Source organism: Ceratotherium simum, chromosome 13 (assembly GCF_057802395.1).
Source record: "Ceratotherium simum simum isolate JZ-2026a chromosome 13, ASM5780239v1, whole genome shotgun sequence".
Lineage (NCBI taxonomy): Eukaryota > Metazoa > Chordata > Mammalia > Perissodactyla > Rhinocerotidae > Ceratotherium > Ceratotherium simum.
The window spans coordinates 20445123-20468913 of NC_141912.1; the positions used below are offsets into that span (position 1 = coordinate 20445123).

A 23791-nucleotide genomic window follows, 5' to 3' on the forward strand; every position below is an offset into this window, starting at 1 on the left:
CCTTCACAAGGCACCTGCTCACCCAAGAGCTCTGATGGAGATGTACAACGAGATTAATGTTGTTTTCATGCCTGCTAACGGAGCATTCATTCTGCAGCCCATGGATCAAGGAGTAATTTGGATTTTCAAGTCTTATTATTTGAGAAATACAGTTCGTAAGGTGAAAGCTGCCATAGACAGTGATTCCTCTGATGGATCTGGGCAAAGTAAATTGAAAACCTTCTGGAAAGGACTCACCATTCTAGATGCCATTAAGAACATTCATGATTCATGGGAAGGGTAAAAATATCAACATTAACAGGGGTTTGGAAGAAGTTGATTCCAACTCTCATGGATGGCTTTGAGAGGTTCAAGGCTTCAGTCGGCGAAGTAACTGCAGATGTGGTGGAAATAGTGAGAGAACTAGAATTAGAAGTGGAGCCTGAAGATGTGACTGAATTGCTAGTCTCGTGATAAAACTTCAATGGATGAGGAGTTGCTTCTTATGGATGAACAAAGAGAGTGGTTTCTTGAGATGGAATCTGGTGAAGATGTTGTGAAGATGGTTGAAAGGATTTAGAATATTATATCAACTTAGGTGATAAAGCAGCAGCAGGGTTTGAGAGGAGTGACTTCAATTTTGAAAGAAGTTCCGCTGTGGGTAAAATGCTATCAAACGGCATCGCATGCTGCAGGGAAATTGTTCCTTAAAGGAAGAGTCAATTGACGTGGCAGACTTTGTTGTTTTCTTATTTAAGAAATGGTTGCAGCCACCCCATCCTTCAGCAACTACCACCCTGATCAGTCAGCAGCCATCAACATGGCAGCAAGACCCTCCACCAGCAAAAAGATTATCACTCACTGAAGGCTCAAATGATGGTCAGTATTTTTTAGCAGTAAAGTATTTTTTAATTAAAGTATGTACACTGTTTTTTTAGACATATTGCTATTGCACACGTAACAAACTACAGTATAGTGTAAACATAGCTTTTATATGCACTGGGAGACCAAAAAATTCATGTTTCTCGATTTAATGCAACATTTGCTCTATTGTGGTGGCCTGGAACTGAATCTGAAATATCTCTGAGGTATGCTTGTACTACATAAATATATCTAAAGTTACAAATTTTGACGTGCAGAATAGAGAGTAAGAAATGGATTTCATGATTACAGAAGGTTTGGAAATCCCAATGCTACTCACTTTTTTAAAGATCATGCATTAATTCCATGTATATTAAGTCATTCTTAAGGAATCGACAAAGGAATCCTTTGAGATGTTGATTTGTAGACCTCAGTTGATTGTGTCTTTTTGATAATTTCTAAACTAAGTCAAAAGATTTTCTAGAGAATAAAAATATGCCCAATTATTAAGTGTCTTGAGTCATTTTACTGTCGGTCTGTTATTTAGTTCTGAAAACCATATATGCATAATTGCAATGCCATTTGAGTGGCTAGTGGCATGGGTTTTCTAAGCCATCAACATTTATGTCCAGATTATCTGCTCTCTTGGAACAAAATACTGTATATTAGATATTGTAGTAAAAACTAAGAGCTTAGAGTATATTGTCAGCCAGTCCTTGGGTAGTTGGGGGACCAGACATACATACAGCAAATATGGATTTGTAATACAGGTAGTAGGGGAGTCTCAAACAAATGCCATTTTATTTGGGGTGGCCTATTTATGGGAAAGGAAAGATGACATTATGTGTAGGAGACATAGGAGTGGGATTTTTATCTCAAGTGTCAAGGAATTAAATTGGATAAAAGGAGTGAAGGTAGAAATTCCAGCATGAGGAATGGTCTGAACGGAGCAGTGGAGAAAACGCCTGTTGAGGACGTGGCAGGGGAGATGAACTTGACTGGAGGAGACACTTGTTATGGGGGAAACTGGTCTGTGAGATCTGCATTGCTCATCAGAGTTGTGAATGTATGATTAAGAGTAATTTGGGGTCAGATTGTTAGGTCTTGAATGCTAAGCTCAGGAGTTTAGAGCGACATTTTCCAAACTGTGTTTTGTGCAGCCCTGGTGTCCCATGAAGTATTTTGTGAAAATGCATTCTATGATCAAATAAGTGTAGGCAACACTTCACCAAGTTTCTATGAACTTCTTAGTCTTGAATTTACTAATGCATACCATGCACTTCCAAGAAGGAGGAATGATAGCATGCCATGTGTCTTACACTTTGAGCACAGAATTTTTGTTTCTCAGGATACCCATGAACAGCTACCCTGGATGCTAGTTTTCTGTTTTACGGTGTTTGGAAAAAACTGGCTCAGCCTGTTCTGTGTAGGATGAGGCATTAAGAAACATTTCTGAAGAGGGCAATAATAAGCAAGTATGATTTAAAGTTTTATACTGCTTAAGTCTGCCTGTAGTTTTTTTATTCTCGTAGGCATAGATCTAAGTAGCTAAGATTTTAGAAGTACAGAGAAATCCTAAAATTTCATAAAATCCCCAAGTCACTTACAGAACTAATTTCAAGGTATTTTTAAAATTTATTTATTTTTTTATTTAAATGCCGAGCTTCTGGCTTCTGTTGTTCTCACTATTGACACTGAGTTTTAAAGAGTTTTTCCTTGTTGATCTTATTTATCCAACTACATTAGCATTACATTGGGCATTGGGCATTAGGTGCTGTTAGGGGTGTGTGGTTAGGGAGAGAGGAACATGGCCACCCACGTTTCCTGTAACATCCGCCACACCACCATGGTGCTGAAGGAAGGATTCACTAGGACCTCATGTAATGGATAAGGACTGTGTATCCTCATGTAATGGATAATAGTGGGGCTGAGACTGTTTCCAGTCTCTCGCAGCTGTTGATAAAGCTTTTAATGCTATTTCTAGCACTCTGCTTCTGTAAGTCCATTCTGATGATTTGGCCTGGTAGAACCATGTGACATATGTGTTACATCTTGTCAACTCTGGATTATCACAGGATCATGGAAGATTGGATCCAAAGTTATTTCCTCTTCTACCCATATTTGAAATAGAATCACTTGGAAAATTGCATTTCATCGATAAATCCTTGGTTGCTTTCTTCTCTGCCTTTTAATAGTTATGTTTAGGAGCATTTCCTTTTCTAAGTTTTGAAATAAGGTAGCAAATAAGTATGTCTTAGATAAAATCAGCCAAATGAGAACACTTGATCCAGAGAAATGTTAGGAGAATCAAAAAATACAATTATTTTGATTGTTGGTTATGAACGCCTTCAATTAAAATCTATTCTTCACAAATAGAGATTGTGAACTGAAACATCAGTTTTTAATGAAAGTTGTCATGCTTACCAAGGATCATGTACCAGATGCTTGTATAATTCTTTTAAACTCAGATTTCGACTGCAATCAGAGAAAATGGGAGAAAAACTAAGAGAGTAAGTGTAAAATGAATCCTTAAGTTATCTTAAAAGCAGTGCTGCATTTCATCCAAACTCTACTTTAAAAAGTAGATAAATGTGAGTCTCTCAGGAGAATCACTTTCTTCAAGAGTTAATGCTTCCAAATTGTCTTTTAGTATAGCTCATTCCTTTTTTTTTTTTTTTTAAATCACCCTAAATGGTCAAAAGTTCCTCTACATCCAAGTGAAATCTTTTTTATTTAAACTATTCTCAGAAAGTGTGTATATGTTGCTATTTTCTTTTGGTTGGTTTGTATCTGGTACTCTTGGAGATTTTTGAAATAATCAAAAAACACTTATGTCATAGACAGTGTTTACTGTCTTTAAACAATCGTTTACTTTTTTTAAAAAAATAGGAGATGTGGCGTTGGAGCGTGTATTTGACAAACAGGGAGCTCGAGTATGAGATACTGGAATCCTACTGCTTAGATTCAAGTCTTGGGTCCACCTCATGCTAAGGATATAATTTCTGGGTGACAGCCTCTCTGTGCCTTGGTTTCTCCTTATATAAAATGGGGTTCATGATAATAGTACCAACTGCATATGGTTTTTGTGGATATTTAAGAGCTTAGAACAGTCCCAGGTGTATAACCAGTATTAAATAAATGTTGACTGTTATTGCTAAATACATTAGTAACAAATAAATGTTAGACATTATTTTTAGATTTTCTTGTTTGAAAAAGTGCCTTCCCTCTTATTTTTGGTGAGTTATTGCAGGAGGGGGGAGGAAATGAGACAGGAGGGCAGAGTTATTTTTTTATTTGTAATATAATCACTGAGACATCTTTAACCGGAAGATAGGACTTGATTGTTAAATGTGTTTATATGTATGCAGAAGCTATTTCATTTCCCCCGAATTGATGACAAGCTCCAGAAACCTCTGTCTGTCTATGCAGCTGTGGCAATGACTTCTAGCTTTGTGTTCTCTACCAGAAGCTTGACAACAACCCAAGGGAATATTTGGTTTACCTTCCTAGTTTCAGAAACCTTCTGTGGCTCTTTGACACTGAAGCTCTCAATGTTCAGGGTCCTGAGAAACCATAAACATGTATGTCGGTGGTTGTTATTGTAGTTGTCAATGACACAAGGGGGCAGGTGCTAAAAATACCAGACCCTATATACCTGTTGGTGATATTGGTTGTTTGTTTTTTTTTTGTCTATGGTTTTAAATGATTAAAATTAAGTTATTAGTTAACCATAACTTATTTACGTTGTTGAATTCTGTAGAACTCTATTTAATGTCATTAGTGACCATAAAATTGACAGTTTGATATTTTAGGATGGCTTTTGCTTGTTAGATGTTTGTCTTTGATATATTTAGAGAATTGTGTTCCCTGTATAAGTTAAACCTCATCTCTGAAATATTTCGAAGTTCTTTGCTTTAGAATTTTTCGTGATAGTTTGCCACTAAAATCAGAAGCTGTGATGTGTGTTTGAGAAATTCCAAAACTTTCCATCCTATAGCCCCTGAATTCTTTCTCTAAATGGTTTCTCTAAGCCTATATTTATTATTTCAACTTCCTTCCAGAGTGTTGACTTCTAACCCTATATCTTCAGTGCTCACATTTGCTCTCATCCCTACAGAAGATGTTTCATCCAAGTTATACCATCTGTACCTCAAATTCAGTGTCTTCAAAACAGAAGCATTTCTCAAACTATGTCCACTTGCTTCCTTCATAGTGCCTTATTAGTGATATCCTCATTCTTCTGGTTACTGAGGTGTAATCCCAGGTAATTTTTAACTTTTCCCTATTCCTTATCTTCTTTATTCACACAGTCACTGAAACCTTTTAATTCTTTATTAGTTCTCCTTTTTCCCAAGCATCTCTCTTTCAACTTTTTCCTCCTTTTCTGGTCAGGAACTCATGGCTTCATGCTCAGATTACTATAACAGACTCCTAACTAGTCTTTAAGACACAGGTATTCTGTGCTGTCTTCCCTGTGTAGCCTTCTGATTGAAGCCCATATTGTGTGTTTCAGTCCTGATCTAAAACTTATGGTGGTTCTGAGTAAAGCCTCGACTCCTCAATCAGCTCGTCTTCATTTGGGCCAACCATCACTTGCTCTTAACATCTTCTATTCTGCAGTAAGAATTTATTTTTTATGCTTAGTGTCATAACTTCTATCACATCAGGCTCATTCTTAACTTTTTTGGATCCAGTCCTTTTGAATGTCCTTCACCTGTATTTTCACTCATGTATCTTTCCTCCATTCCTCATGAGCTTCAGCTCATGTCTTCCCATTCTCCTTCATATATGCCCCTCACTTACAGACTCATAACCTTTATTTTCTCTCTCTCTCATTTCTTGCCTTGTTTGAGTACTTAACTGTTACCTGTCTTTTTTTTTTTTTTTTTTTTGCTGAGGAAGATTTGCCCTGAGCTAACATCAGTTGTTGCCAATCTTCCTCTTTTTTTCTTTTTTGCTTGAGGAACATTAGCCCTGAGCTAACATCTGTGCCAGTCCTCCTCCACTTTGTATGTGGGTCACCACCACAGCATGTCTTTACCCAGCGTGAGTGGTGTAGGTCTGCGCCCAGGATCTGAACCTGTGAACCCAGGCTGCCAAAGTGGAGCACACGGAACTTGAACCACTCGTCCACGGGGCTGGCCCCTTGCATGTCCATTTTTTATGTTTCCATTTTATGTTTTCCATATTTTATATTTTCTATTTAATCTGTTTTTAACTTCCTGGGCAGGTATTATTACTTACATTTATATTTCCCCTCAGTATGATTTATATACTAGGCACTAAATTAAAAAAATGTGGAATGAGTCCATGGTTGAAACTTTGGGGGGGTCAACATATGCATGGCTCTGCTAGGGATCAGATGAGATGTTATATGAGGCTGCATTCATATAAGTACTATGCAGTATAAGGTGATATGATTAATTGTTGAGCCTATTTTGGGCTTTTGGTGATGATGACCTCTATTCTGGAATAGCAACACTGTGCCTGGACTTCTCATGACTTTCAAAGTTTAATTGGAGACGATGAGGTGTTTCCACAATAGGTCTTACAAATAAGACTCTATTTGCTCATGTTTGTTTATTTACATATATTTTACTAGGTCTTTTATTCACTAGGGATATTCGTTGGTCTTTCTTGTTTAAAAGCGTGCTAAGATAGAGGTGCAAGCTTTTTATTGTCACCTCTGCACTGCTGTGGTCTCCATTATAGGGCTAAGAACCTTATTTATCTTAACACACAATTGCTTGAGGATGGGAATTATATCATATAGTCCTTTGCATGATACCTTGCTGCCTTCCCACATTGTCACCTCCACCAGACTTACCTAATCTGGAATTTCAGATACTGCTCCCTCTAAGCCATTTCCACATTTTAGCTGGTACCAGTCATCATAAATCACAGGCTAGAGGGAGGTGCTGTTTGCTCTAGGTGGTCCATATTAGTGAACATTCTGGTTTTGTTCTCTTGTAGGATCTGCATTTATTGTTCCAGCAGTGTCTAACTTGATGTCCTCTGCAAATTTCAGAAGTATGCTGCTTTTTCCATCATCGGGTCATCCTTGAACATCCTTGTCAACTGCCCCTGATCCATGGATAGCTGTTCTCTGTTGTCCATTTCACCAGATGTCCTTAAAACTAACAGAAAGAAAACGAAATGGCAAATGGTAAGAATTTTTGTTCCTTCTTCTTAGAAAATTTCTAATTTACTTTTAAGTGCTGCCAATGCAAGGTTTTTCTTATGAGTGGGTGGGATGAGTATAGTTCAAAAGTGTTTTTAGGATATTAAAATTTTAGGAATCTTTTTTGGATCCCTTTTGTAGTGATGGATCAGGAGGAAGAAGATGAAAGAGCACATTACAGATAACTTTTTCAAACATTTGAACATTTTTGACATTCTAAGTTTCAGATCACAGCATTCTTTTGGCTTCTGGCTGTCACCCCTGGCACGACCCACTCATGCCTTAAACTCAGAATAGCCAGAGACAAACTCATTTTGTCTGTTCTACTGTAAACTTTTCCTTTGAGTTTTGTACTTCAAAGGTTGGTGTTGTCATTTACCTGCTTCCCCCTTGCCCTACCAATCACTCATTCCCTATTGTAGTAACTTGCCATGTCCTCCAAATATTTTTCTAATCCATCACGATTTTCCCATTCTTGTATTTGGCCTCTATCATCTCCAGCCTTGGCTGGTTCAGTCAGCTTCTTATTGGACCATATACTCTACTGTGGGTACCCAACGTGTTCCCACCCTTCTGAAATAGATCTCATTGAGTTATTTCTCTTATTGACTGAAGAGCACATTTCAAGCTTTTTAGCATTTCATGCCCCAGCTGTCTCATTTCGATAATCTTCCCACCTAGATCCACTGATGTCTTTGATTTGATGGTCTAATCGTGATCTAGTTCCTGAGTTAGTACCGATTGATCCAGGGTACATGTAAATGTTTTCCATCCCTCTCTTGCCTCTTCCATATCCAGTGGGCACTTGAAATTAAGCAACTATCCTTGACCAGAAATTTAGTGGCTTGCTGATGACCTCTGAGTTCCTGTATCTCCCCTACTGCCCCCACTACTGTTCAGAGCCAGCTCCCTTCCCCCATATGTCATCATTTGTTGGCCATGATTTGCATTTCTGCCACCCATCTTGTATTCACGTAGTCTTCACTTTTACCAGGGTCCCATTACCTACATTTTGACCAGTTATTCAGTTTAGTAATCTAGCCTTCCTCTAAGGCTTCAGCTTCGACTTCAACTTTTTCTTGATAGTTGAGGTGCCTTCCATCTGAATTATTCTCCTCAAGCCTGGTGATTGTGACACCCAAGAGCACCTGGGAGATGACTCTTTGCTCACTGTGTGTTATTTTCCTATGACTACTGTAACAAATTACCACAAACTTGGTGGCTTAAAACAACAGATATTTAAGTGTTCGCACGACCACACTCCCACCAGAGGCCTAGGGGAGAATCTGTTCCTTGTCTTTTCCAGCTTCTGGTGGCTGCTGACATTCCTTGGCTTGTGGCTTCGTCTCTCCGGTATCTACCTCCATGGTCACACTGCCTTTTCCTCTTCCTCTTCTGTCTGTAGGCAGATCTCCCTCTGCCTCCCTCTTATAAGCGTGCTATGACTGCATTTAGGGCTCAACTGGATAATCTGGAATAATCTCCTCGTCTCACGGGCCTTCATTTAGTCGCACCTGCAAAGTCTTTGCCATAGGGGGTAATATTTACAGATTCCAGGGATTAGGACCATGTCTCTTTAGAGGCCGTTAGTCAGAATACTACACTGTGTTTTGCCCACCTAATTTGGGCCTGCTGCTTCTCCTGGAAGCCCTGGTCCTGACCGTTCCTGAGTCTTGATTAAGCTTGCCAAGCCCTTTGGCTTCTCTGCCTCCTGATCCGCCTCCCCTACAACTAGAGAATTGGCCTCAGCCATGCTGTCAGTTTCCCCAGAGTCTGTCTCATGCCAGGGGCCAGCACCATCTCCCCTGTTCCTGTCCGTTTTGCCTCCGTCTCATGTATTGAGTAGTTATAGAAAATATCAAGTTCCTTTTCAAAAATATCATGTGATTCTCTCTCTCACAAAGACCTTGAAATTCAGGCCCTCCCAGATTGTCTCCATTGTGCTTCACTTAACTAGGACATATCTAGACATGCCGTGAGATATGGGCCGCTGTTTACTTATCTAGGATGCCCTTTTCCCTTCTTCTGTACTTGGTGAAGTATTGCTCATTTTGGAAGGTCCTGTTCAAGGGTCAGATTCTTTGAAACTTTCCTGAACCCCTCCCTTTTCTCCCTTTCCGTGCAGAATTTTTCTTCCCCAGCACTCTGTTTATACTTAATTCTAACTCTTACCACATTATATTCTACTTTATTACGTCTGTGCCTTCTTGCTATATTTTAAGGTTCGTGAAAGCCAGGAATAGGATATTACTCATCTTTTTAATTTTAACCTGACACATGACCCATAATAAGTGCCTCATGTAATAATATGTAATATAAATATGTGTTTAATTCAAATTTCAAATTTTTCATAATTCAGAATACCTTAGGATACATAAATATTTAACAGTCTCCTCCCAATTTCCTTGTGAACCCTAAAGTCATTGTTTTTTTTAGGCGGCTATGTACAGCCCATTTTGGCTTTTGTTTCCAGTACAAATTGATTAAAAATACTCTAATTTATGTATCCTGTGGGTAAATTTTATTCAGTGTGAGGGGGTCATTACACTTCCCTGTCTACGGAACCAATTTACTTTAATATGAGACTTTACTAAACCTGAAAAACTACCAGTGTAATGTTGTCACTTGGTTGTCTTCTTGTAGATCAAGACCTTTAAGCAAGAATTTGGAATTTTACGTGGCAGGATTGCATCTTTCGACTTATTGGTGATCTGTTGAAACAGGACTGTTTTTTTCCTCTCCCTGGATGTTTTGTTTTGTCGGAGTAGATCTGAATTTCAGAGTTATTTTCCCCCCCTTTTTGCTGGAAGCCGGGGACAGAATTGCCCACCACCCTCTTCTCTTCAATGTTATGCCTCGTGAGGTGTCTGCCATGTTGCATTGCTGGTGTCTATTTCCTATTTCTATACCCTTGAGCCTCTTAGGAGTTTTGTAGAAGGTGCTGGTATTTTATTACATTGCATATCTTATATTTATGAGAAACTCAAAGGGCTTTGAGGATTTTCCTTTTTGGTATCTAATCTTCTAATAGCTCCCTGAGGTAGGGTAGTGTGAAGCGTTATCTCCATTTTGCAGATGTTATAACAGAGGCATAGCACAACTTGATGTAGGCCCCACAGCAAATCAAGGGCCGAGTGGAAGATGTCTCTCCAGTCTTTCAGCCTCCATTTCAGTGATCTAGATGCCGGACAATTTTAATTTTCAACACCTATTCCCATTTTGGTTTTGCATGAAATATTATTGTCAGCACTCATGGTAGCCGATGCTACAATTTTAGTATTCATTTTTCTATCTTCTGTATCCCTTCTCATTTGTTACACACACACATACTCGTGTGTGTTACAATAAAATATTTTAGTGTTCTTTCAAAAGAATTTATATACAAAATTAGGTTCTGCAAAGAGGTTACTTGGTCAGAGGACTACATGCAAATATATGAGATTTCAGCATTATTGGCTCATCTGATACTTTTTGACTAACTTTCGTGTCAGTTAAACGTACTACACGGATATTAGCTATAGACGTGAAAAACATGTAAAAATATAACCTGTGACAACCTGGAACTGTAAGAAAGTAAGAAATACTATAACGTCGGACAGCAGGTGCTCATTAATAAGTTAAATAAATGTTCTTTAGATAATTCTTCCATGCAAATGACAGTGTCCCCAAAGTGAGCTCATATTGTAACTTGCATATACTTTTCCTAAAATGTTAAGATGTTTTTTTCACTCAGAGGACAGTTAATACATTTTTTTTGAATTTAAAATTTTACTGCAAATGTAAGTTCTTGATCACATTTGCCTGAATCTTTAAAGGGAATGTCTCGAGGAGCTTTGTGTCTGCGGTGAGGGTGTGTGGCAAGGCTTCTTTCTTCTTTATGACTGAATTTGGAATGTCCCTCTCTTTGGCCGAATGGCATTAATTATGCTGTTGCTCCTAGAGCACTAAGAATTGCCTGTCAGGGAAATTTCCCCACCGTTTCTGGAGTCTCTGAGGCAGAGTTTCAATTTATTGCTGTGGAATGGTGGTGAAGCAGGCTCTGATACAGCTGCCTTAGGAATCAGCCTCGAGACCTCGGTGTGATTTTCCTAAGCCCGGAGAGGGGATTTAGAGCACCTGGTGGGGAGATGCAACTTGCCACCCTCCACTTCCTCAGCCTCTCCTCCCACCCCCTGCGCGTCTCAGCACCACCCAGCTGCAGTGTTTTTGCCCTGAAGCCATTTGGAGGGGCTGGAATGGAGGCCACCCAGAGTTTCTGTGAGCAGCTGTGGCTGCGGGTCTCCTCTTGGCCAGAGCAGAGAAGGTTCTCACTTATCTACACTGAACACGGGTGGCCGTGATCCCCTAGGATAATGCAATTTCTCACTGTCTGGGGGTGGGAGCTTATTGTCCTCCTTTCCAGCTTGTTGTTTGAAGTCGTTTTGTAAGGCTTCCGGCATTTGCTGACTCACAGACACACACAGAAAAACTCCCTCTCTCCTCCCCTCCACCCCTCCTCTTCACTAAAAGGCTTTTGAAATGACTAAGAAGATAACAAATCTCCCAGCCAGGGGCTAACAGCTTAAATAGTAAGTAGAAGGAACTGTTTACACAGGTCCACAAAGTCTGGGAAACTTCATCTAGTCTTCCTGGTTCATTTCTAACTCTATTCCCTTTTCTGTTCCTGTCTTCCCTCTGTGAACATTCTGGGCTGAGCCACAAGCCTAAATGTGGCTTGACTATGACTGCAGAGGCCTAATTCACATTGGGGGACTTTTGCAGATGAACAAGTTAAAGGATGCCATTTTTGTTTCCCTGAAAGAAAATTGCCATTTCTAATGAACATTTTATGAACAAGCCTTCTTCACCAAACTCGCTCGCTTGTGCTCAACTGTAATTAAAATGAATGAAGAACTTAATTCCCGGTGCATGCACCTGGGCTCTTGGTGGAGTCTTAGCAATATGCTGGCAGAGCGGAGTGGCAGTTGATGGATTCCTAAAGCAGAAAATCAAGCTTCTTCACAATAGAAGCTTATAGTTCTAGAAACTGCATGGATAAAAGTACTATCATTTTGCAAAATTTGGCAGGCATCAATGAACCGGTAGCCATGGTGACCGAGGCTGAAAACGTAGCAAGTCAGCTTTCCTTCTTAATTCCTTTTAAACTATGTTAGCACATTCTCAGGGTCAGAACAAGTTTCAATACTTCATTGTAGTGGTATTTTTTTCTTGCAATTAGATTGTGTTCTTATGTTCTTTTAGCATGAAATAAGACTTTTTACTAATTGGGGAAAAATTGCAAGAGCGCGTAGACAGCATTCCTACCTGGTAGCATGTGTAAACTTTTTGTGATTAGCAACAAGTACTCGTGCACTGGAAAATTCCAAATATATTAGATTGCCTATATCGTGCAGGTCACTACTTGCCCAACTTAGAGAAGTCACTTAGCTAACATGTGTACCTTTCTCAATGATATTTTAGACTAATATCAAGATACAAGATACAAATAAAGTCCTTTATTTTGTTGTATGAAAATATGAAAGTATGAAAATACTGCCAAAAGGCTAGAAAACAAAATTTTCTCTTGTTTTACAGCACAGCTCCCCAGGGCCCCTGGGTCTAATTTGCTCTTAATAACTTTCAAAAGGGACTCTATTCTTCAGCTCCCCATCAGTGTCTGGACTGTCTTAAAGCAAGCTACAGCCTGATACAGACACTCTGCCAGTTTCTAGGCAATGGAAGGTTCTGGAAAGTAGATCATTTTCTCTCTGTGATAGGTGTGGTAGTTTTAGATGATGTGTGTGGTGGTGGGTGTTTGTGTTTGACATTTACATATATGGGTCCTAGTACAAAAATCAGAAATCTTTCAGTTTCCCTAGGGCTTGTCTACAGTGCTTGTGCCTTGAATGCAGACTATGGTGAATAGAGGCAGTCTCTGTCTGGAAATGCTGGACATCTCTGCTGGAGTTAGAGCTCTAGTTGCAGGCCTCAAGGGATGAAGACAGAGGGTGTGTTCTGGCTTGCCCTGGAGCCCCTGCCCCTTTGCCGGTTGACGGAGGTAGCTGTCTTTCTCTGTGTGTAGAATCTTGCCTCCAGCCTCCCACAATGTGGGCAGAAGGAGGAGGGAAAAGTGGGAGGAGGGAGATAAATTATTCAGCCTCTGTGAAATGTCAGGCACTGTGCTGGGTGCTATAGACACATTTCACTGAATCTATACCACAAGCTTGAAAAGGAAGTATTTGATAAATGAGGCAACGTAGAGCTTCAGAGGTCAGATACTGGAGCCAGACTGCCGGGATTTGAATCATAACTTTGCCACCTTCAAAGTATGTGACCACTTGGTACCTCAGTTTCCCCATTTGTAAAGTGGGGATAATAAGAGAACCAACCTCAACTGTTTGTTGTCGGGATTAAATCAATGGAGAGCTGTAAAGTGCTTAGAAGCGTGCCTGCCATACAGTATTACATAAATGATTGTTAAAGGGAATAGAAACAGAGGTTAATTAACTTGCCCAGTTCATGTAAGGAAGTAGCTGGGAAAGGATTTGAACTTGGATCTGTTGGCTTGAAAGAGGTGATCTTTTCACCTCACCAGCCACCATACTTCTTTCTTTTCTTCCTAGTTACGTTTGAGTTGGTGCCCTGAGTCAATTCTTTTTATTCCTCCCCGCCTTGCCCAGTGGGGGTGCGTTTGTGGTCCCTGGATCACTCTGGTTTTCCCTTTTGCTTGCCATTGTAGGGCCGGTGACTCAGAAGGCTGTCCATGAAGGCGGCTAATAATGACTCCGTTCTCCAAAAGGCTTTGGGGTTGAACTGACCAGTTTAGTTGCATGTTTAATCTTTTAGGGTGGAATAAATGATCCTTTGTTGTTTCTTATTGTTATTTTATGTGTTGGTTCTTTTCCTCCCTCAAAAATAGAAGCATCTTGCGAGCAGATTCTATGTCATGTGCTTCACATGTACTCACCCCAAGCAATTGCCTCTCTGCTGAGCGTGTAGCAGCTGATGGGTATTTGATTTGAGGATGGAGAGCACCACATTTAATGGCTTTTTCCTGTCTCTAAGCACAAAATGCCATGGGACAAGATTTTTCCTTTTCATAGTGGCAAGATCAAGAGTTTATAGTCTGGATTTTGGGAACTTTGACATGTCCTTTGCTTCGTCTGGCAGTTTCTGCTGGGATTTTGGTTCTAAGCTTGTATCCCTCTATCTTAGGTCTCCAGATATTGTGGAATTGGCTTAAACCTGTGTATCTTATGCCAACTTTCCTTCTTTACACTCTCTTAAGAAATGCTGCTAAAGATGGAGAACATATTTACACAGTCGTTAGGTGTGACGATGAGGAATATAACATTCGGTCTCCAGTAAGGAAAATATAGAAGAGATTTGATTACTTTTGCTTCAGTCCCACCTAACTCACCTACACATGTCCAGTTTATTTTGGACAGGAGTTTTCAATAATGTTAAAACTTATGTAAACTGCAATGGGGTTTTTGACTAAGAATGCAGGGTCTTTAAGGCAAGACAACACTATTAATAGAATGTGGATGTGTGTGGTTTATTTTTGTTTTCAAAATGGAAATGTTTCTTTGGGGTTTTGGCATGCTCTTTGATATGTTGAAAGATGAGAAAACATCATTTGAGAAACTCAGCACTTATACCATATTAGGAAATTTACAGGGCCTCAGATTTCACATTTAATGTTTTAATTGCCTGGTTTGGTAATAGAAAAATTTCAAGCTTCTCTCTTTTATTTAGAGTTACCACCACTTCCCCCTCCCCTCCAGTGGTGGGCTATTGCCAGCTTCTACTTCCTGCCCAAGCCCCAGCATGGATGGAGTGTTTGCTCTGAGAAAGTAGTTCATTACATGTCATTTTAAATGAATATCACGTTGACTTTTGACATAGTGTTTTTTCCTTCTTTCGTGATACCACACATGCAGTTGTTTCCTATGGTGCTTGTGAATAGCCTCAAAGTGCAAGTAAAATTGAGTTTTATGTTTGAAACTTCTAAGTTCTCTTTGAATAGAGGGTGCTACTCTGAACATTATATAAAGCACAGAAGAAATCAAATGAAATGCTACATCTTGGTCTGGGGCAGTGTTTAAGAGGCATGCCTGTGCATTATTAAAACAGACACATACATGGGGGGAGAGAGAGAGAGAGAGAGAGAGAGAGAGAGAGAGATGGAGATGGAGTGAGATGGAGATGGGGAGAGAGAAAGACACAGATGGAGATGGAGAGGGAAAGTGGAGAAGAGAGGAAAGAGGAGAGTTAGGTTAAATATTCTGTGGAGTTTAGCTAGGCCTTCTGGAAAAATCAAGACCCAAAATAAAGTTGACATTCACTTTTCTTATAAATACCTTTTTATGGAGAAAACAATGATAAAAGGACTTCTAAAAGTTATTTTGTGGACAATAAAATGTGGAGGGGACAATCCTACACATCATCTCTAGTGTCACACACAGTCACAGGGTTTAAAAGGGAAATGTGCTCTTATCTGGGGACTTAAGGCCCTATCACCAGGCAGCTGAGAGTGGGGATTATGTTTGCTTTCCAGGCACAGCTCTCTTTAAATATTTGTAATTAAAATGTTTATTTCATTTTTCAATATCCAAATCTAATTTTTAATTGTATAGTAATCAATGCTTCTTATAGAAAATTTGAAAAATACATAAAAACCTCCAGAAGAAAATAAAAATAACCTATAATTATATAGCCTAGAGAGAATTTGGATATATTTCCTTTTAATATTTATTTCTATGTGCTTATGTCTATATGCATTTTATATAAGTGGGATCTCATTGGATACACATTTTAAATTCTGACTTTCTTCCTGTAACAATAAAATAAACATGATATTTAATGGTTATATTGTAATTCTTGATCACAATTTACTTCACAATTTCCCTGTGGATTTTCTGTTATACTAATTGTGTTGTTGTTGGTGGTGGTTTGTTGGGTTTGGTTAAACAATGCTATAAAGAGCCCAGAGAAATGGATACTCAGCAAAATGTTGATTGATCACTTTAGTGGTACTTTTCCCATCTTGTCTCCATTTCTGCACATCTTATTGTTGGTTTTCTTCATCAGGATAAAGAATCACTTGGTATACTCATTTTGGAAACCATGTTCCCTACTTGCCCCCCTCTCTCTGAAGCATTATCCTGTACCCTTTTCATAACGTGACACATTCAACTACCACAGAAGCTTGAAGTCTTCAGAAACTGAGTAGCTAGCTTATTTTCTCATATCGTCTCTCACTGTATATTTTTGTTTTCTTGGTAGCCTAATTAGTGTTATTTTCTAATTCTTCATATGCTTCTTACCTCTCACCTTCTTTGCCAAATCCCCACATTTTATAACCCAGACTCCACTCTTCTGATTGTGTGAGATCCTCTCCACATTCTAGAAAGGGGACCTGACATGTATGTGTGAAGAATTTAGAGATAAAGCACTGAATAGTGAAATATGGGCTCTTAATGCACTAGGAGATTAGGAGGAGAGAGTTAGAATGTGAGCTAGTTTACTCAAGAAAGGCTTTACAGGTGTGCATGAGATTTATCATGGATATTAAAGGATGGGTAGGATTTACAGGGGGCGTGGGGAGGGAGAGGGTATTTAACAATTGGAATGACAATGAACAAAGGCCCAAGAGCTAGTAGCAGTTGTGGTACTATTTGGTGGAAATGAGCATGGTAACGTAAGTGGGAAGTTGAGGATAATAAGAATGTTTAGGCCCAAAACAGGCAAAAGGGGGACATAATTATCTCTCAGAAAGAAGTCAGTCTAAGCTGTCTGTATGTGGAAGCCTACCATGAATTTCTGTAGCCCCTTGCTGGATCTGTTACATGGTTTCCTTCTTCAGATTCCTGACTGCTGCTGCCTCTGCAGTAATTATGCCAGCTCTTTTCTCTCTCTTATTTAGCCTCCTCCTGGAAATGCCATTATATATATAAACTTACTAAAATTTTCACAAAGAATTTCCCAAACACCATCTCATTTGATGCTTATGATGATCTTGGGCAGGTGTTGTTACACCAATTTAAAAGTAGGAATCTGAGGTTTGCTGGGGTTAAGTAACTCTCCTGAAGCCATGAAACTAACAGGCAGCAGACCTGGGCCGTGAGGCTTGGGCCCAGGTGTGGTTGGTGCTTTTTGTGATCAGTCGTGCCACACCTGCCGTTTAGGCTTGCTCTATTCCTTCATGTGTGCATTCACTCATTCATTAGTTTTTGATTTGATTGACCACCTCCTATGTGCAGGGTCCCAAGTTAAGACAGGTGAACAAGGCACACTTTTTGTTCCCCCTTTGAGTTGGATGGGATCATAGACGCAAAGCTGGCGGTTCATGTCTCCGATTGTGATGCTCTGACGGGGAAGCCCCGGGTGCTGTGGCTGCACATAGAAGGATTTTAAGACTGAAACTGTGGCAGGGGCTAAGGCTTCCTGGAGGAGGTGATATCTGAATGGAGATACTGGGAAAGGGTTAAGTGGTCTTTGCGGGAATCAGTAACATAAGGGGCCAAAGGTGAGAGTGGGTAATGATGAATTTGGGGAATTAAAAATTGTTGAATTTGCCTGGAATGTGGAGTGCAAATTGGAGAATGGCAGAAGATGAAACTAAAGAGGTAGGTAGAGGCCGGATCATGTGTGATTTTGGAGATGATGGTTAGAGATTTGAACTTCTGGGAGCACAGTGAAGAATCATTTGAAAGATTTGGAGCCTGAGTGACGTGATCAAGTTTGCAGTGCAGAAAAATTCCTCTGATGTAGTGGGAAGGTTGATCTGCTTAAGAAGAGACATTAGCAGAGGCAACATAAGGTAATTCTCTCTTCTTCGTTCTCTGGAGTAGTGATCTGAAGGAATTTAAAGGCCTTTTCTAGAGCATAGCTAAACAAGATGGAGAGTGGAGAAGGGGAGTTTGTTGTCTTACCTGAATTGGATCCGAATGCACAAGCATTGTTCCAGTTCTTTTTAACATCTGTGAGTCTCAAGTTAGGTTTAAAAAGCCATAATGTCAACTTAGACCTGGTATTCAGACTACCCTTTTCCAGCTAGATAACCAAGGCAAACTTTGATTTCATTAAAATTGTGTACTTTTTTCTGTGTCTCCAAGTCATAGGTCAAAAAAGCAAGCTATTTTTAAAAAATATTTTCCTACAGGTTTAGAGTAATGTTAAAAAGTATCTATCTACAGGAAATATAATAAAAATCCATAAAACACAAAATATAGCTCGGGAGCTTTTCATTATAAACTGGGTTCACAAATAAGAGCACATTGCAAGGTAGAGCAAAGAAGCTTGGTGGAAATGTCAGGGCTTCTGTCAGGCAGTGGGGGTCAGGTTAGTCAATGTAGCCGAACCTTTTGATGAAGAGCTGCTTTCTTCTATGTCAAGAAAACACTCGTAGTCCTTTCTACATTTTTCTCATAAGCACCTTCCTTGAGAGGATACTTCTTTAATTTGTCCCTCCCTTTCCCTCCAAGAAAGAGAGATGATAGATTATCCCAAGGAGCTAGTGGGAAGGAACCAAGAGCAGAGGGTGGGGGAAAGAGCCCATGAGGACCTAGGTCCCTATGGTCACTGGAGAACTCTGAACTTGCCGGGTCCCCCTTCAGCTTCCCTCAGGTCGTCTCATTGTTTCTATTACCTTGGTAGAAAGAATATGCGACTCCCCGTCTGCCTTGTAGTCTCGTTGCCGTGGAAACTTCCATTCCACACACCTGATTCACACATCACGCTTGGCTGAGTCCAGACAGAGGTCACAGACTGGCATTTGCCCTTTGTTTCCCCTTGTTGTGTTTTCCAGGCACTTAAAAATGGATCCAGAGAGATGAGAAGGGTGGGCTGTGTCGTGTGTGTGAGAAAGCTCTGTTGTCAGGGGTAAAAGTTGGGGAGTTTCAGAAAATAATAACCTGTAAAAGGAAGAGCCGTGCAAATGGAAAAGCCTGTGTGTAGTTTTAAACTTCTCATGAAAGGAAAGGCTTTGATCCTATGATATGTCTGAAGGTGATTTTTTGGATTTCTAAGATAGGAAACGAGTAGAAGAGATTCAGAAGCTGTTGCTCCATAACAGGTTTTCTGTCCCATTTTCACCAAATTGCCCCATAATCTGAGCTCTGTGGTGTACACTTTAGGACTGTAACCTGGGTTTAGGCAAACCGCCAATTACAGCTGGCTATTAGGAATCAAGTCTTCTGATGATGCATCTTGTACTGTGGCTCAACTTTTTTTTTTTTTTTTTAAATTTTATTTATTTTTTTCCCCCAAAGCCCCAGTAGATAGTTGTATGTCATAGCTGCACATCCTTGCAGCTACTGTATGTGGGACACGGCCCCAGCATGGCCAGAGAAGCGGTGCGTCGGTGCGCGCCCGGGATCTGAACCCGGGCAGCCAGCAGCGGAGCGTGGGCACTTAACCGCTAAGCCACGGGGCCAGCCCTCAACTTTTATATAAAGTATAATATCTTAGAAAGCACAAATAATTATGATGAAATTATCATTCATTAGGAGTCAGTACACTTGCTGGATTATATTTGTTTCCCCTCTGATTTTTTTTTTTTCCTCTTGTATAACTCCTTTAATATATAACTTAGAGAAAAGGACACTCTAGGAGAGCAGATTATTAACCTTCTCCCCCAACCAGAATTTCTCTTCCATAGGTTGAGTCATTTTCTTTTGATTCTTGTTTATGAGGCCGAGTTTTAGAGATTTTAAAAAAAAAAAAAAAAAATGACTTTCAAATTGACACAGTAATCAACCCTCCTGAAACATTAGGTTTCAAACCTTGTGTGTGGTGTAGTTAGGTATTACTCAGGTTCGGCACTGGAGTTAGCCAGCCAGTGCCTGCTCAGCCTCACCACTACTGACTTGCCCGCTTCCTCTGATTTGTTAATATACCTTCTATTTCACTGGCCTCAATTTACACAGTCTACCCTCATTGTCTGCAGTCTGGGAGCTCTAGTTTGAGGTCCACCAGACCGGAGTGAAAAATCTCGTCTCCCTTTTTTTTTTCTTGGTCAAATGATTTTATTAACCTCAGTTTCCTCATCTGTGAAATGGTGTTCATAATCGAAGGTTGCTGTTAAAAATATTGTAGTTTTTAAAGTGCTTTGCACAGTGCCTGCTACATGACATGTATTGTTATTATTACCTTGCTAGATCATTTTAGAAGTAATTTATAGCATCTGAAAGAATATTCTTGCCCTCAGTATTGCTAATTTTTTGTCGTAGTTACTGACTTTGGCACAGGTGAGGACAGATGCAGCCTGAGAAGATGGATATTGGATGAAAAGAAATAGATAATTCTTAGCAAAAATAGAGCGCGTGCACACACTCTCTTCCTCTCTTTCTCTCATTTGTGTGTGCACTCGGTCTGTTTTTTGAATCTTGTTGCAAGTTTAAGCAGCAAAATGAACAGGTTGTACACTTATTGCAAGACAAAATGCAGTCCTAGAAATTGTCTGGTTTAGAGATCAGTGATGCTCTGTCAAAATTTCAAGGCAGTCATGGCGGGACGAGTGTAAATTCCTATTCGGATGATCCAAGGGCCAGTCTAACCTTCCTGCCCCCTCTGGCTTCTCACTTCCTTACCCTTCCTCTCTGGTCACATTTTCTTTCTTTTTTTCTTTTTTTTTTTTTTTTATTGTGGTGAAATATACGTAACATAAAATATATCGTTTTAACGTTTTAACCATTTTTTAATTGTACAGTTCAGTGACATTAAGTACATTCACAATGTTGTGCAACCATCACCACCATCCGTCGCCAGGACTGGTTCATCTTCCCAAACTGAAACTCTCCACCTATTAAACAATAACTCCCTATTCTCCTTTCCCCCTAGTTTTTGCAACCACCATTTTACTTTCTGTCTCTATGAATTTGACTACTCTAGATACTTCATATTAGTGGAATCATGCAGTATTTGCCCTTCTGTGACTAGCTTATTTCACTTAACATAATGTCTTCAGGGTTCATTCATGTTGTAACACATGTTAGAATTTCATTCCTTTTTAAAGATTTTTTTTTTATTTATTCATTTTTTTCCCCCCAAAGCCCCAGTAGACAGTTGTATGTCATAGGTTCACATCCTTCTAGTTGCTGTACGTGGGACTCGGCCTCGCGTTGGACGGAGAAGTGGTGCCTTGGGGCGTGCCCGGGATCCGAACCCGGGCCGCCAGCATCAGAGCGCACGCACTTAACTGCTAAGCCACGGAGCCGGCCCTTCATTCCTTTTTAAGGCTGAATAATATTCCATTGTATGTATACACCTCATGTTGTTTATCCATTCATCCACCAATAGATATTTGGGTTGTTTCCACCATTTGGCTGTTGTGAATAATGCTGCTATAAACATTGGGGTACAAATATCTGTTTAAGCACTTTTACTTCTTTTATTATGGTAAAAGATATTATACTGGGTCAGCATCTCCATTGTGGACTCTTCAGTAGCAGTAAAATTGATTATGGTATGCATTGTTTTCTTTCTTTTATTATTATTATTATTTATGTGTGTGTGTGTAAGATTAGGCCTGAGCTAACATCTGTTGCCAATCCTCCTCTTTTTGGCTGAGGAAGATTGGCCCTGGGCTAACATCTGTGCCCATCTTCCTCTACTTTATGTGGGACACCTGCCACAGCATGGCTTGATGAGCAGTGTGTAGGTCCATGCCTGGGATCCGAACCTGTGAACCCCGGGCCACCAGAAGTGGAGCGTGCGGGCTTAACCACTATGCCACTGGGCCGGTCCCTCTTTCTTTCTTTTACTGTGGTAAAAAACACAACATAAAATTTACCATCTTAACAATTTAAAAAATTTTTTTGGTGAAGAATATTGGCCCTGATCTAACATCTGTGCCAATATTCCTCTATTTTGTATGTGGGTCGCTGCCACAACATGGCTTGATGAGTGGTGTAGGTCCGTGCCTGGGATCCAAACCCAGGTCACTGAAGCGGAGCGTGCCAAACTTAACCACTATGGCACTGGGGCCGCCCCGCACATCTTATCTTTTTTTAAGTGTACAGTTTAGTAATGCTAAGTATTTACATTGTTGGGTGCAACAGATCTTTAAACTTTTTCATCTTACAAAACTGAAACTCTCTACCTACTGAACAATAACTCTCTTTTCCCCTCTCCCTTTAGCCCCTGGCAGTCACCATTCTACTTGCTGTTTCGATGGATTTGACTGCTTTAGATACCTCATATAAGTGGAATCACACACTATTTGCCCTTGTGTGACTGGCTTATTTCTCTTGGCATAATGTCTTCTAGACTCATCTGTTTTGTAGCGTATGGCAGGTTTTCCTTTTTTAAGGCTGAATAATTTTCCATTGTATCTGTATACCACATTTTGTTTACTCATTCATCTGACGTTTGCGTAGCTTCCACCTCTTGGCTATTGTAAATAATGCTACAATGAACATGGGTGAGCAAATAATCTCTTTGAGATCCTGCTTTCAGTTCTTTTGGATATATACCCAGAAGTGGAATTGCTGGATCATATGGTAGTTCTATTTTTAGTTTTTGAGGAACCTCCATATTGTTTTCCATAGCAGCTGCACCATTTTACATTCCCACCAACAGTGCACAAGGGTTCAATTTCTCTACATCCTTGCCAACACTTGTTATTTTATTTTTACTTTTTTTATAGTGGCCATCCTGATGTGTGTGAGGTGATATCTCATAGTGGTTTTGATTTGCAGTGAATTGCAATGAAAAGCAAACAAACTGAGAATAGTTATGTTTAGGATGAAAAGAAGTTTGGAAAACTATGAGGTTCCTAGATTATTTTTTTTTTCTCTGTCTGACAATTCCTTGCAGTGTGTGTGTTTGGTCTTCTGCTCTAAGCCTCCACCATAGGACTGAAGGTTCAGTTTGGCCTTAGTGGTGTGGCCTGGCCGACAGTCTGTCGCCCTCTCATCCTTTCAGAGTCATGGGTGATTAGTAAGCATTTTCTCAACAGCCAATGACTCAGAATGAAATGTAGCTCCAGATACAAAAGTTATTTCAAAAAACAACGATGCCTGACTCCTTTTTAACCATTTCTGTTGACTATTTCTATGTTGATTTAAAAATATTAATGCTGATCTTAAGTCAACGTTCTTTCATTCATTCAGCAGCAGCATTAATGGAATACCCAGAATCATGCTGTCCAATAGAAATATAATGCAAGCCACATATGTGATTTTAAATTTTCTAGTAGCCATGTGAAAAGAAAAAGTGAAGGAAGAAAGGTGAAATTAATTTTAACAATACATTTTATTGAACTTGATATATCCAAAATATTATATTTCAATATGTAATGAATATAAAAAATTAATGAGATATTCTACTTTATTTTTCGTACTAAGTCTTTGTAATCTGCTGTGCATTTTAAACTTACAGCACTTCTCAATTTGGATTGGCCACGTTTCAAGTGCTCAAGAGCCGTACATGTCTAGTGGCCCCCTTACTAGACAGTGCAGACCCAGCATATTTAGCAAAGGATGTGAAATCCAGAAAAGGTCAGCCCTCTGCTCTGTCTAGTGGGCAAGATACATCAGTAAAGCACTAATGACGGTGTTGAGTGCTTGGGGAGAAGATGCGCATAGAGGGTTACAGAAGTCCAGAAGAGGGGCTTCCTGCAGCCAACTTGGATTGTTCTGCCACCACTAGACCTCATTCCTTTGAATTATCCCCTGTGGGGAGGGCACTGAGCTGGAGTTTGGCATGGGCCCCAGTCCATCAGACATTAACTTTTTGCTTCATGTGTTAAGAAAGCCGCTGGCAAGTTTACGTTTAATTGCAGGC

The 23791-nt window shown here is 39.9% G+C and overlaps 1 long non-coding RNA gene across 10 annotated transcripts in view; it reads left to right on the forward strand.

The window, feature by feature from the left end:
• The window catches only part of LOC147915384 (uncharacterized), a 388885-nt gene that overhangs the window by 269238 nt on the left and 95856 nt on the right, over window positions 1-23791 (forward strand). For 9 of the 10 annotated variants that reach the window (XR_015553987.1, XR_015553980.1, XR_015553983.1 and 6 more), the window contains one exon: window positions 6869-7006. This is a non-coding gene — a long non-coding RNA (uncharacterized LOC147915384). Of the gene's footprint in view, window positions 1-6813; window positions 7007-23791 lie in introns of all 10 variants that reach the window. The other variant, XR_015553981.1, reaches the window with a different exon arrangement.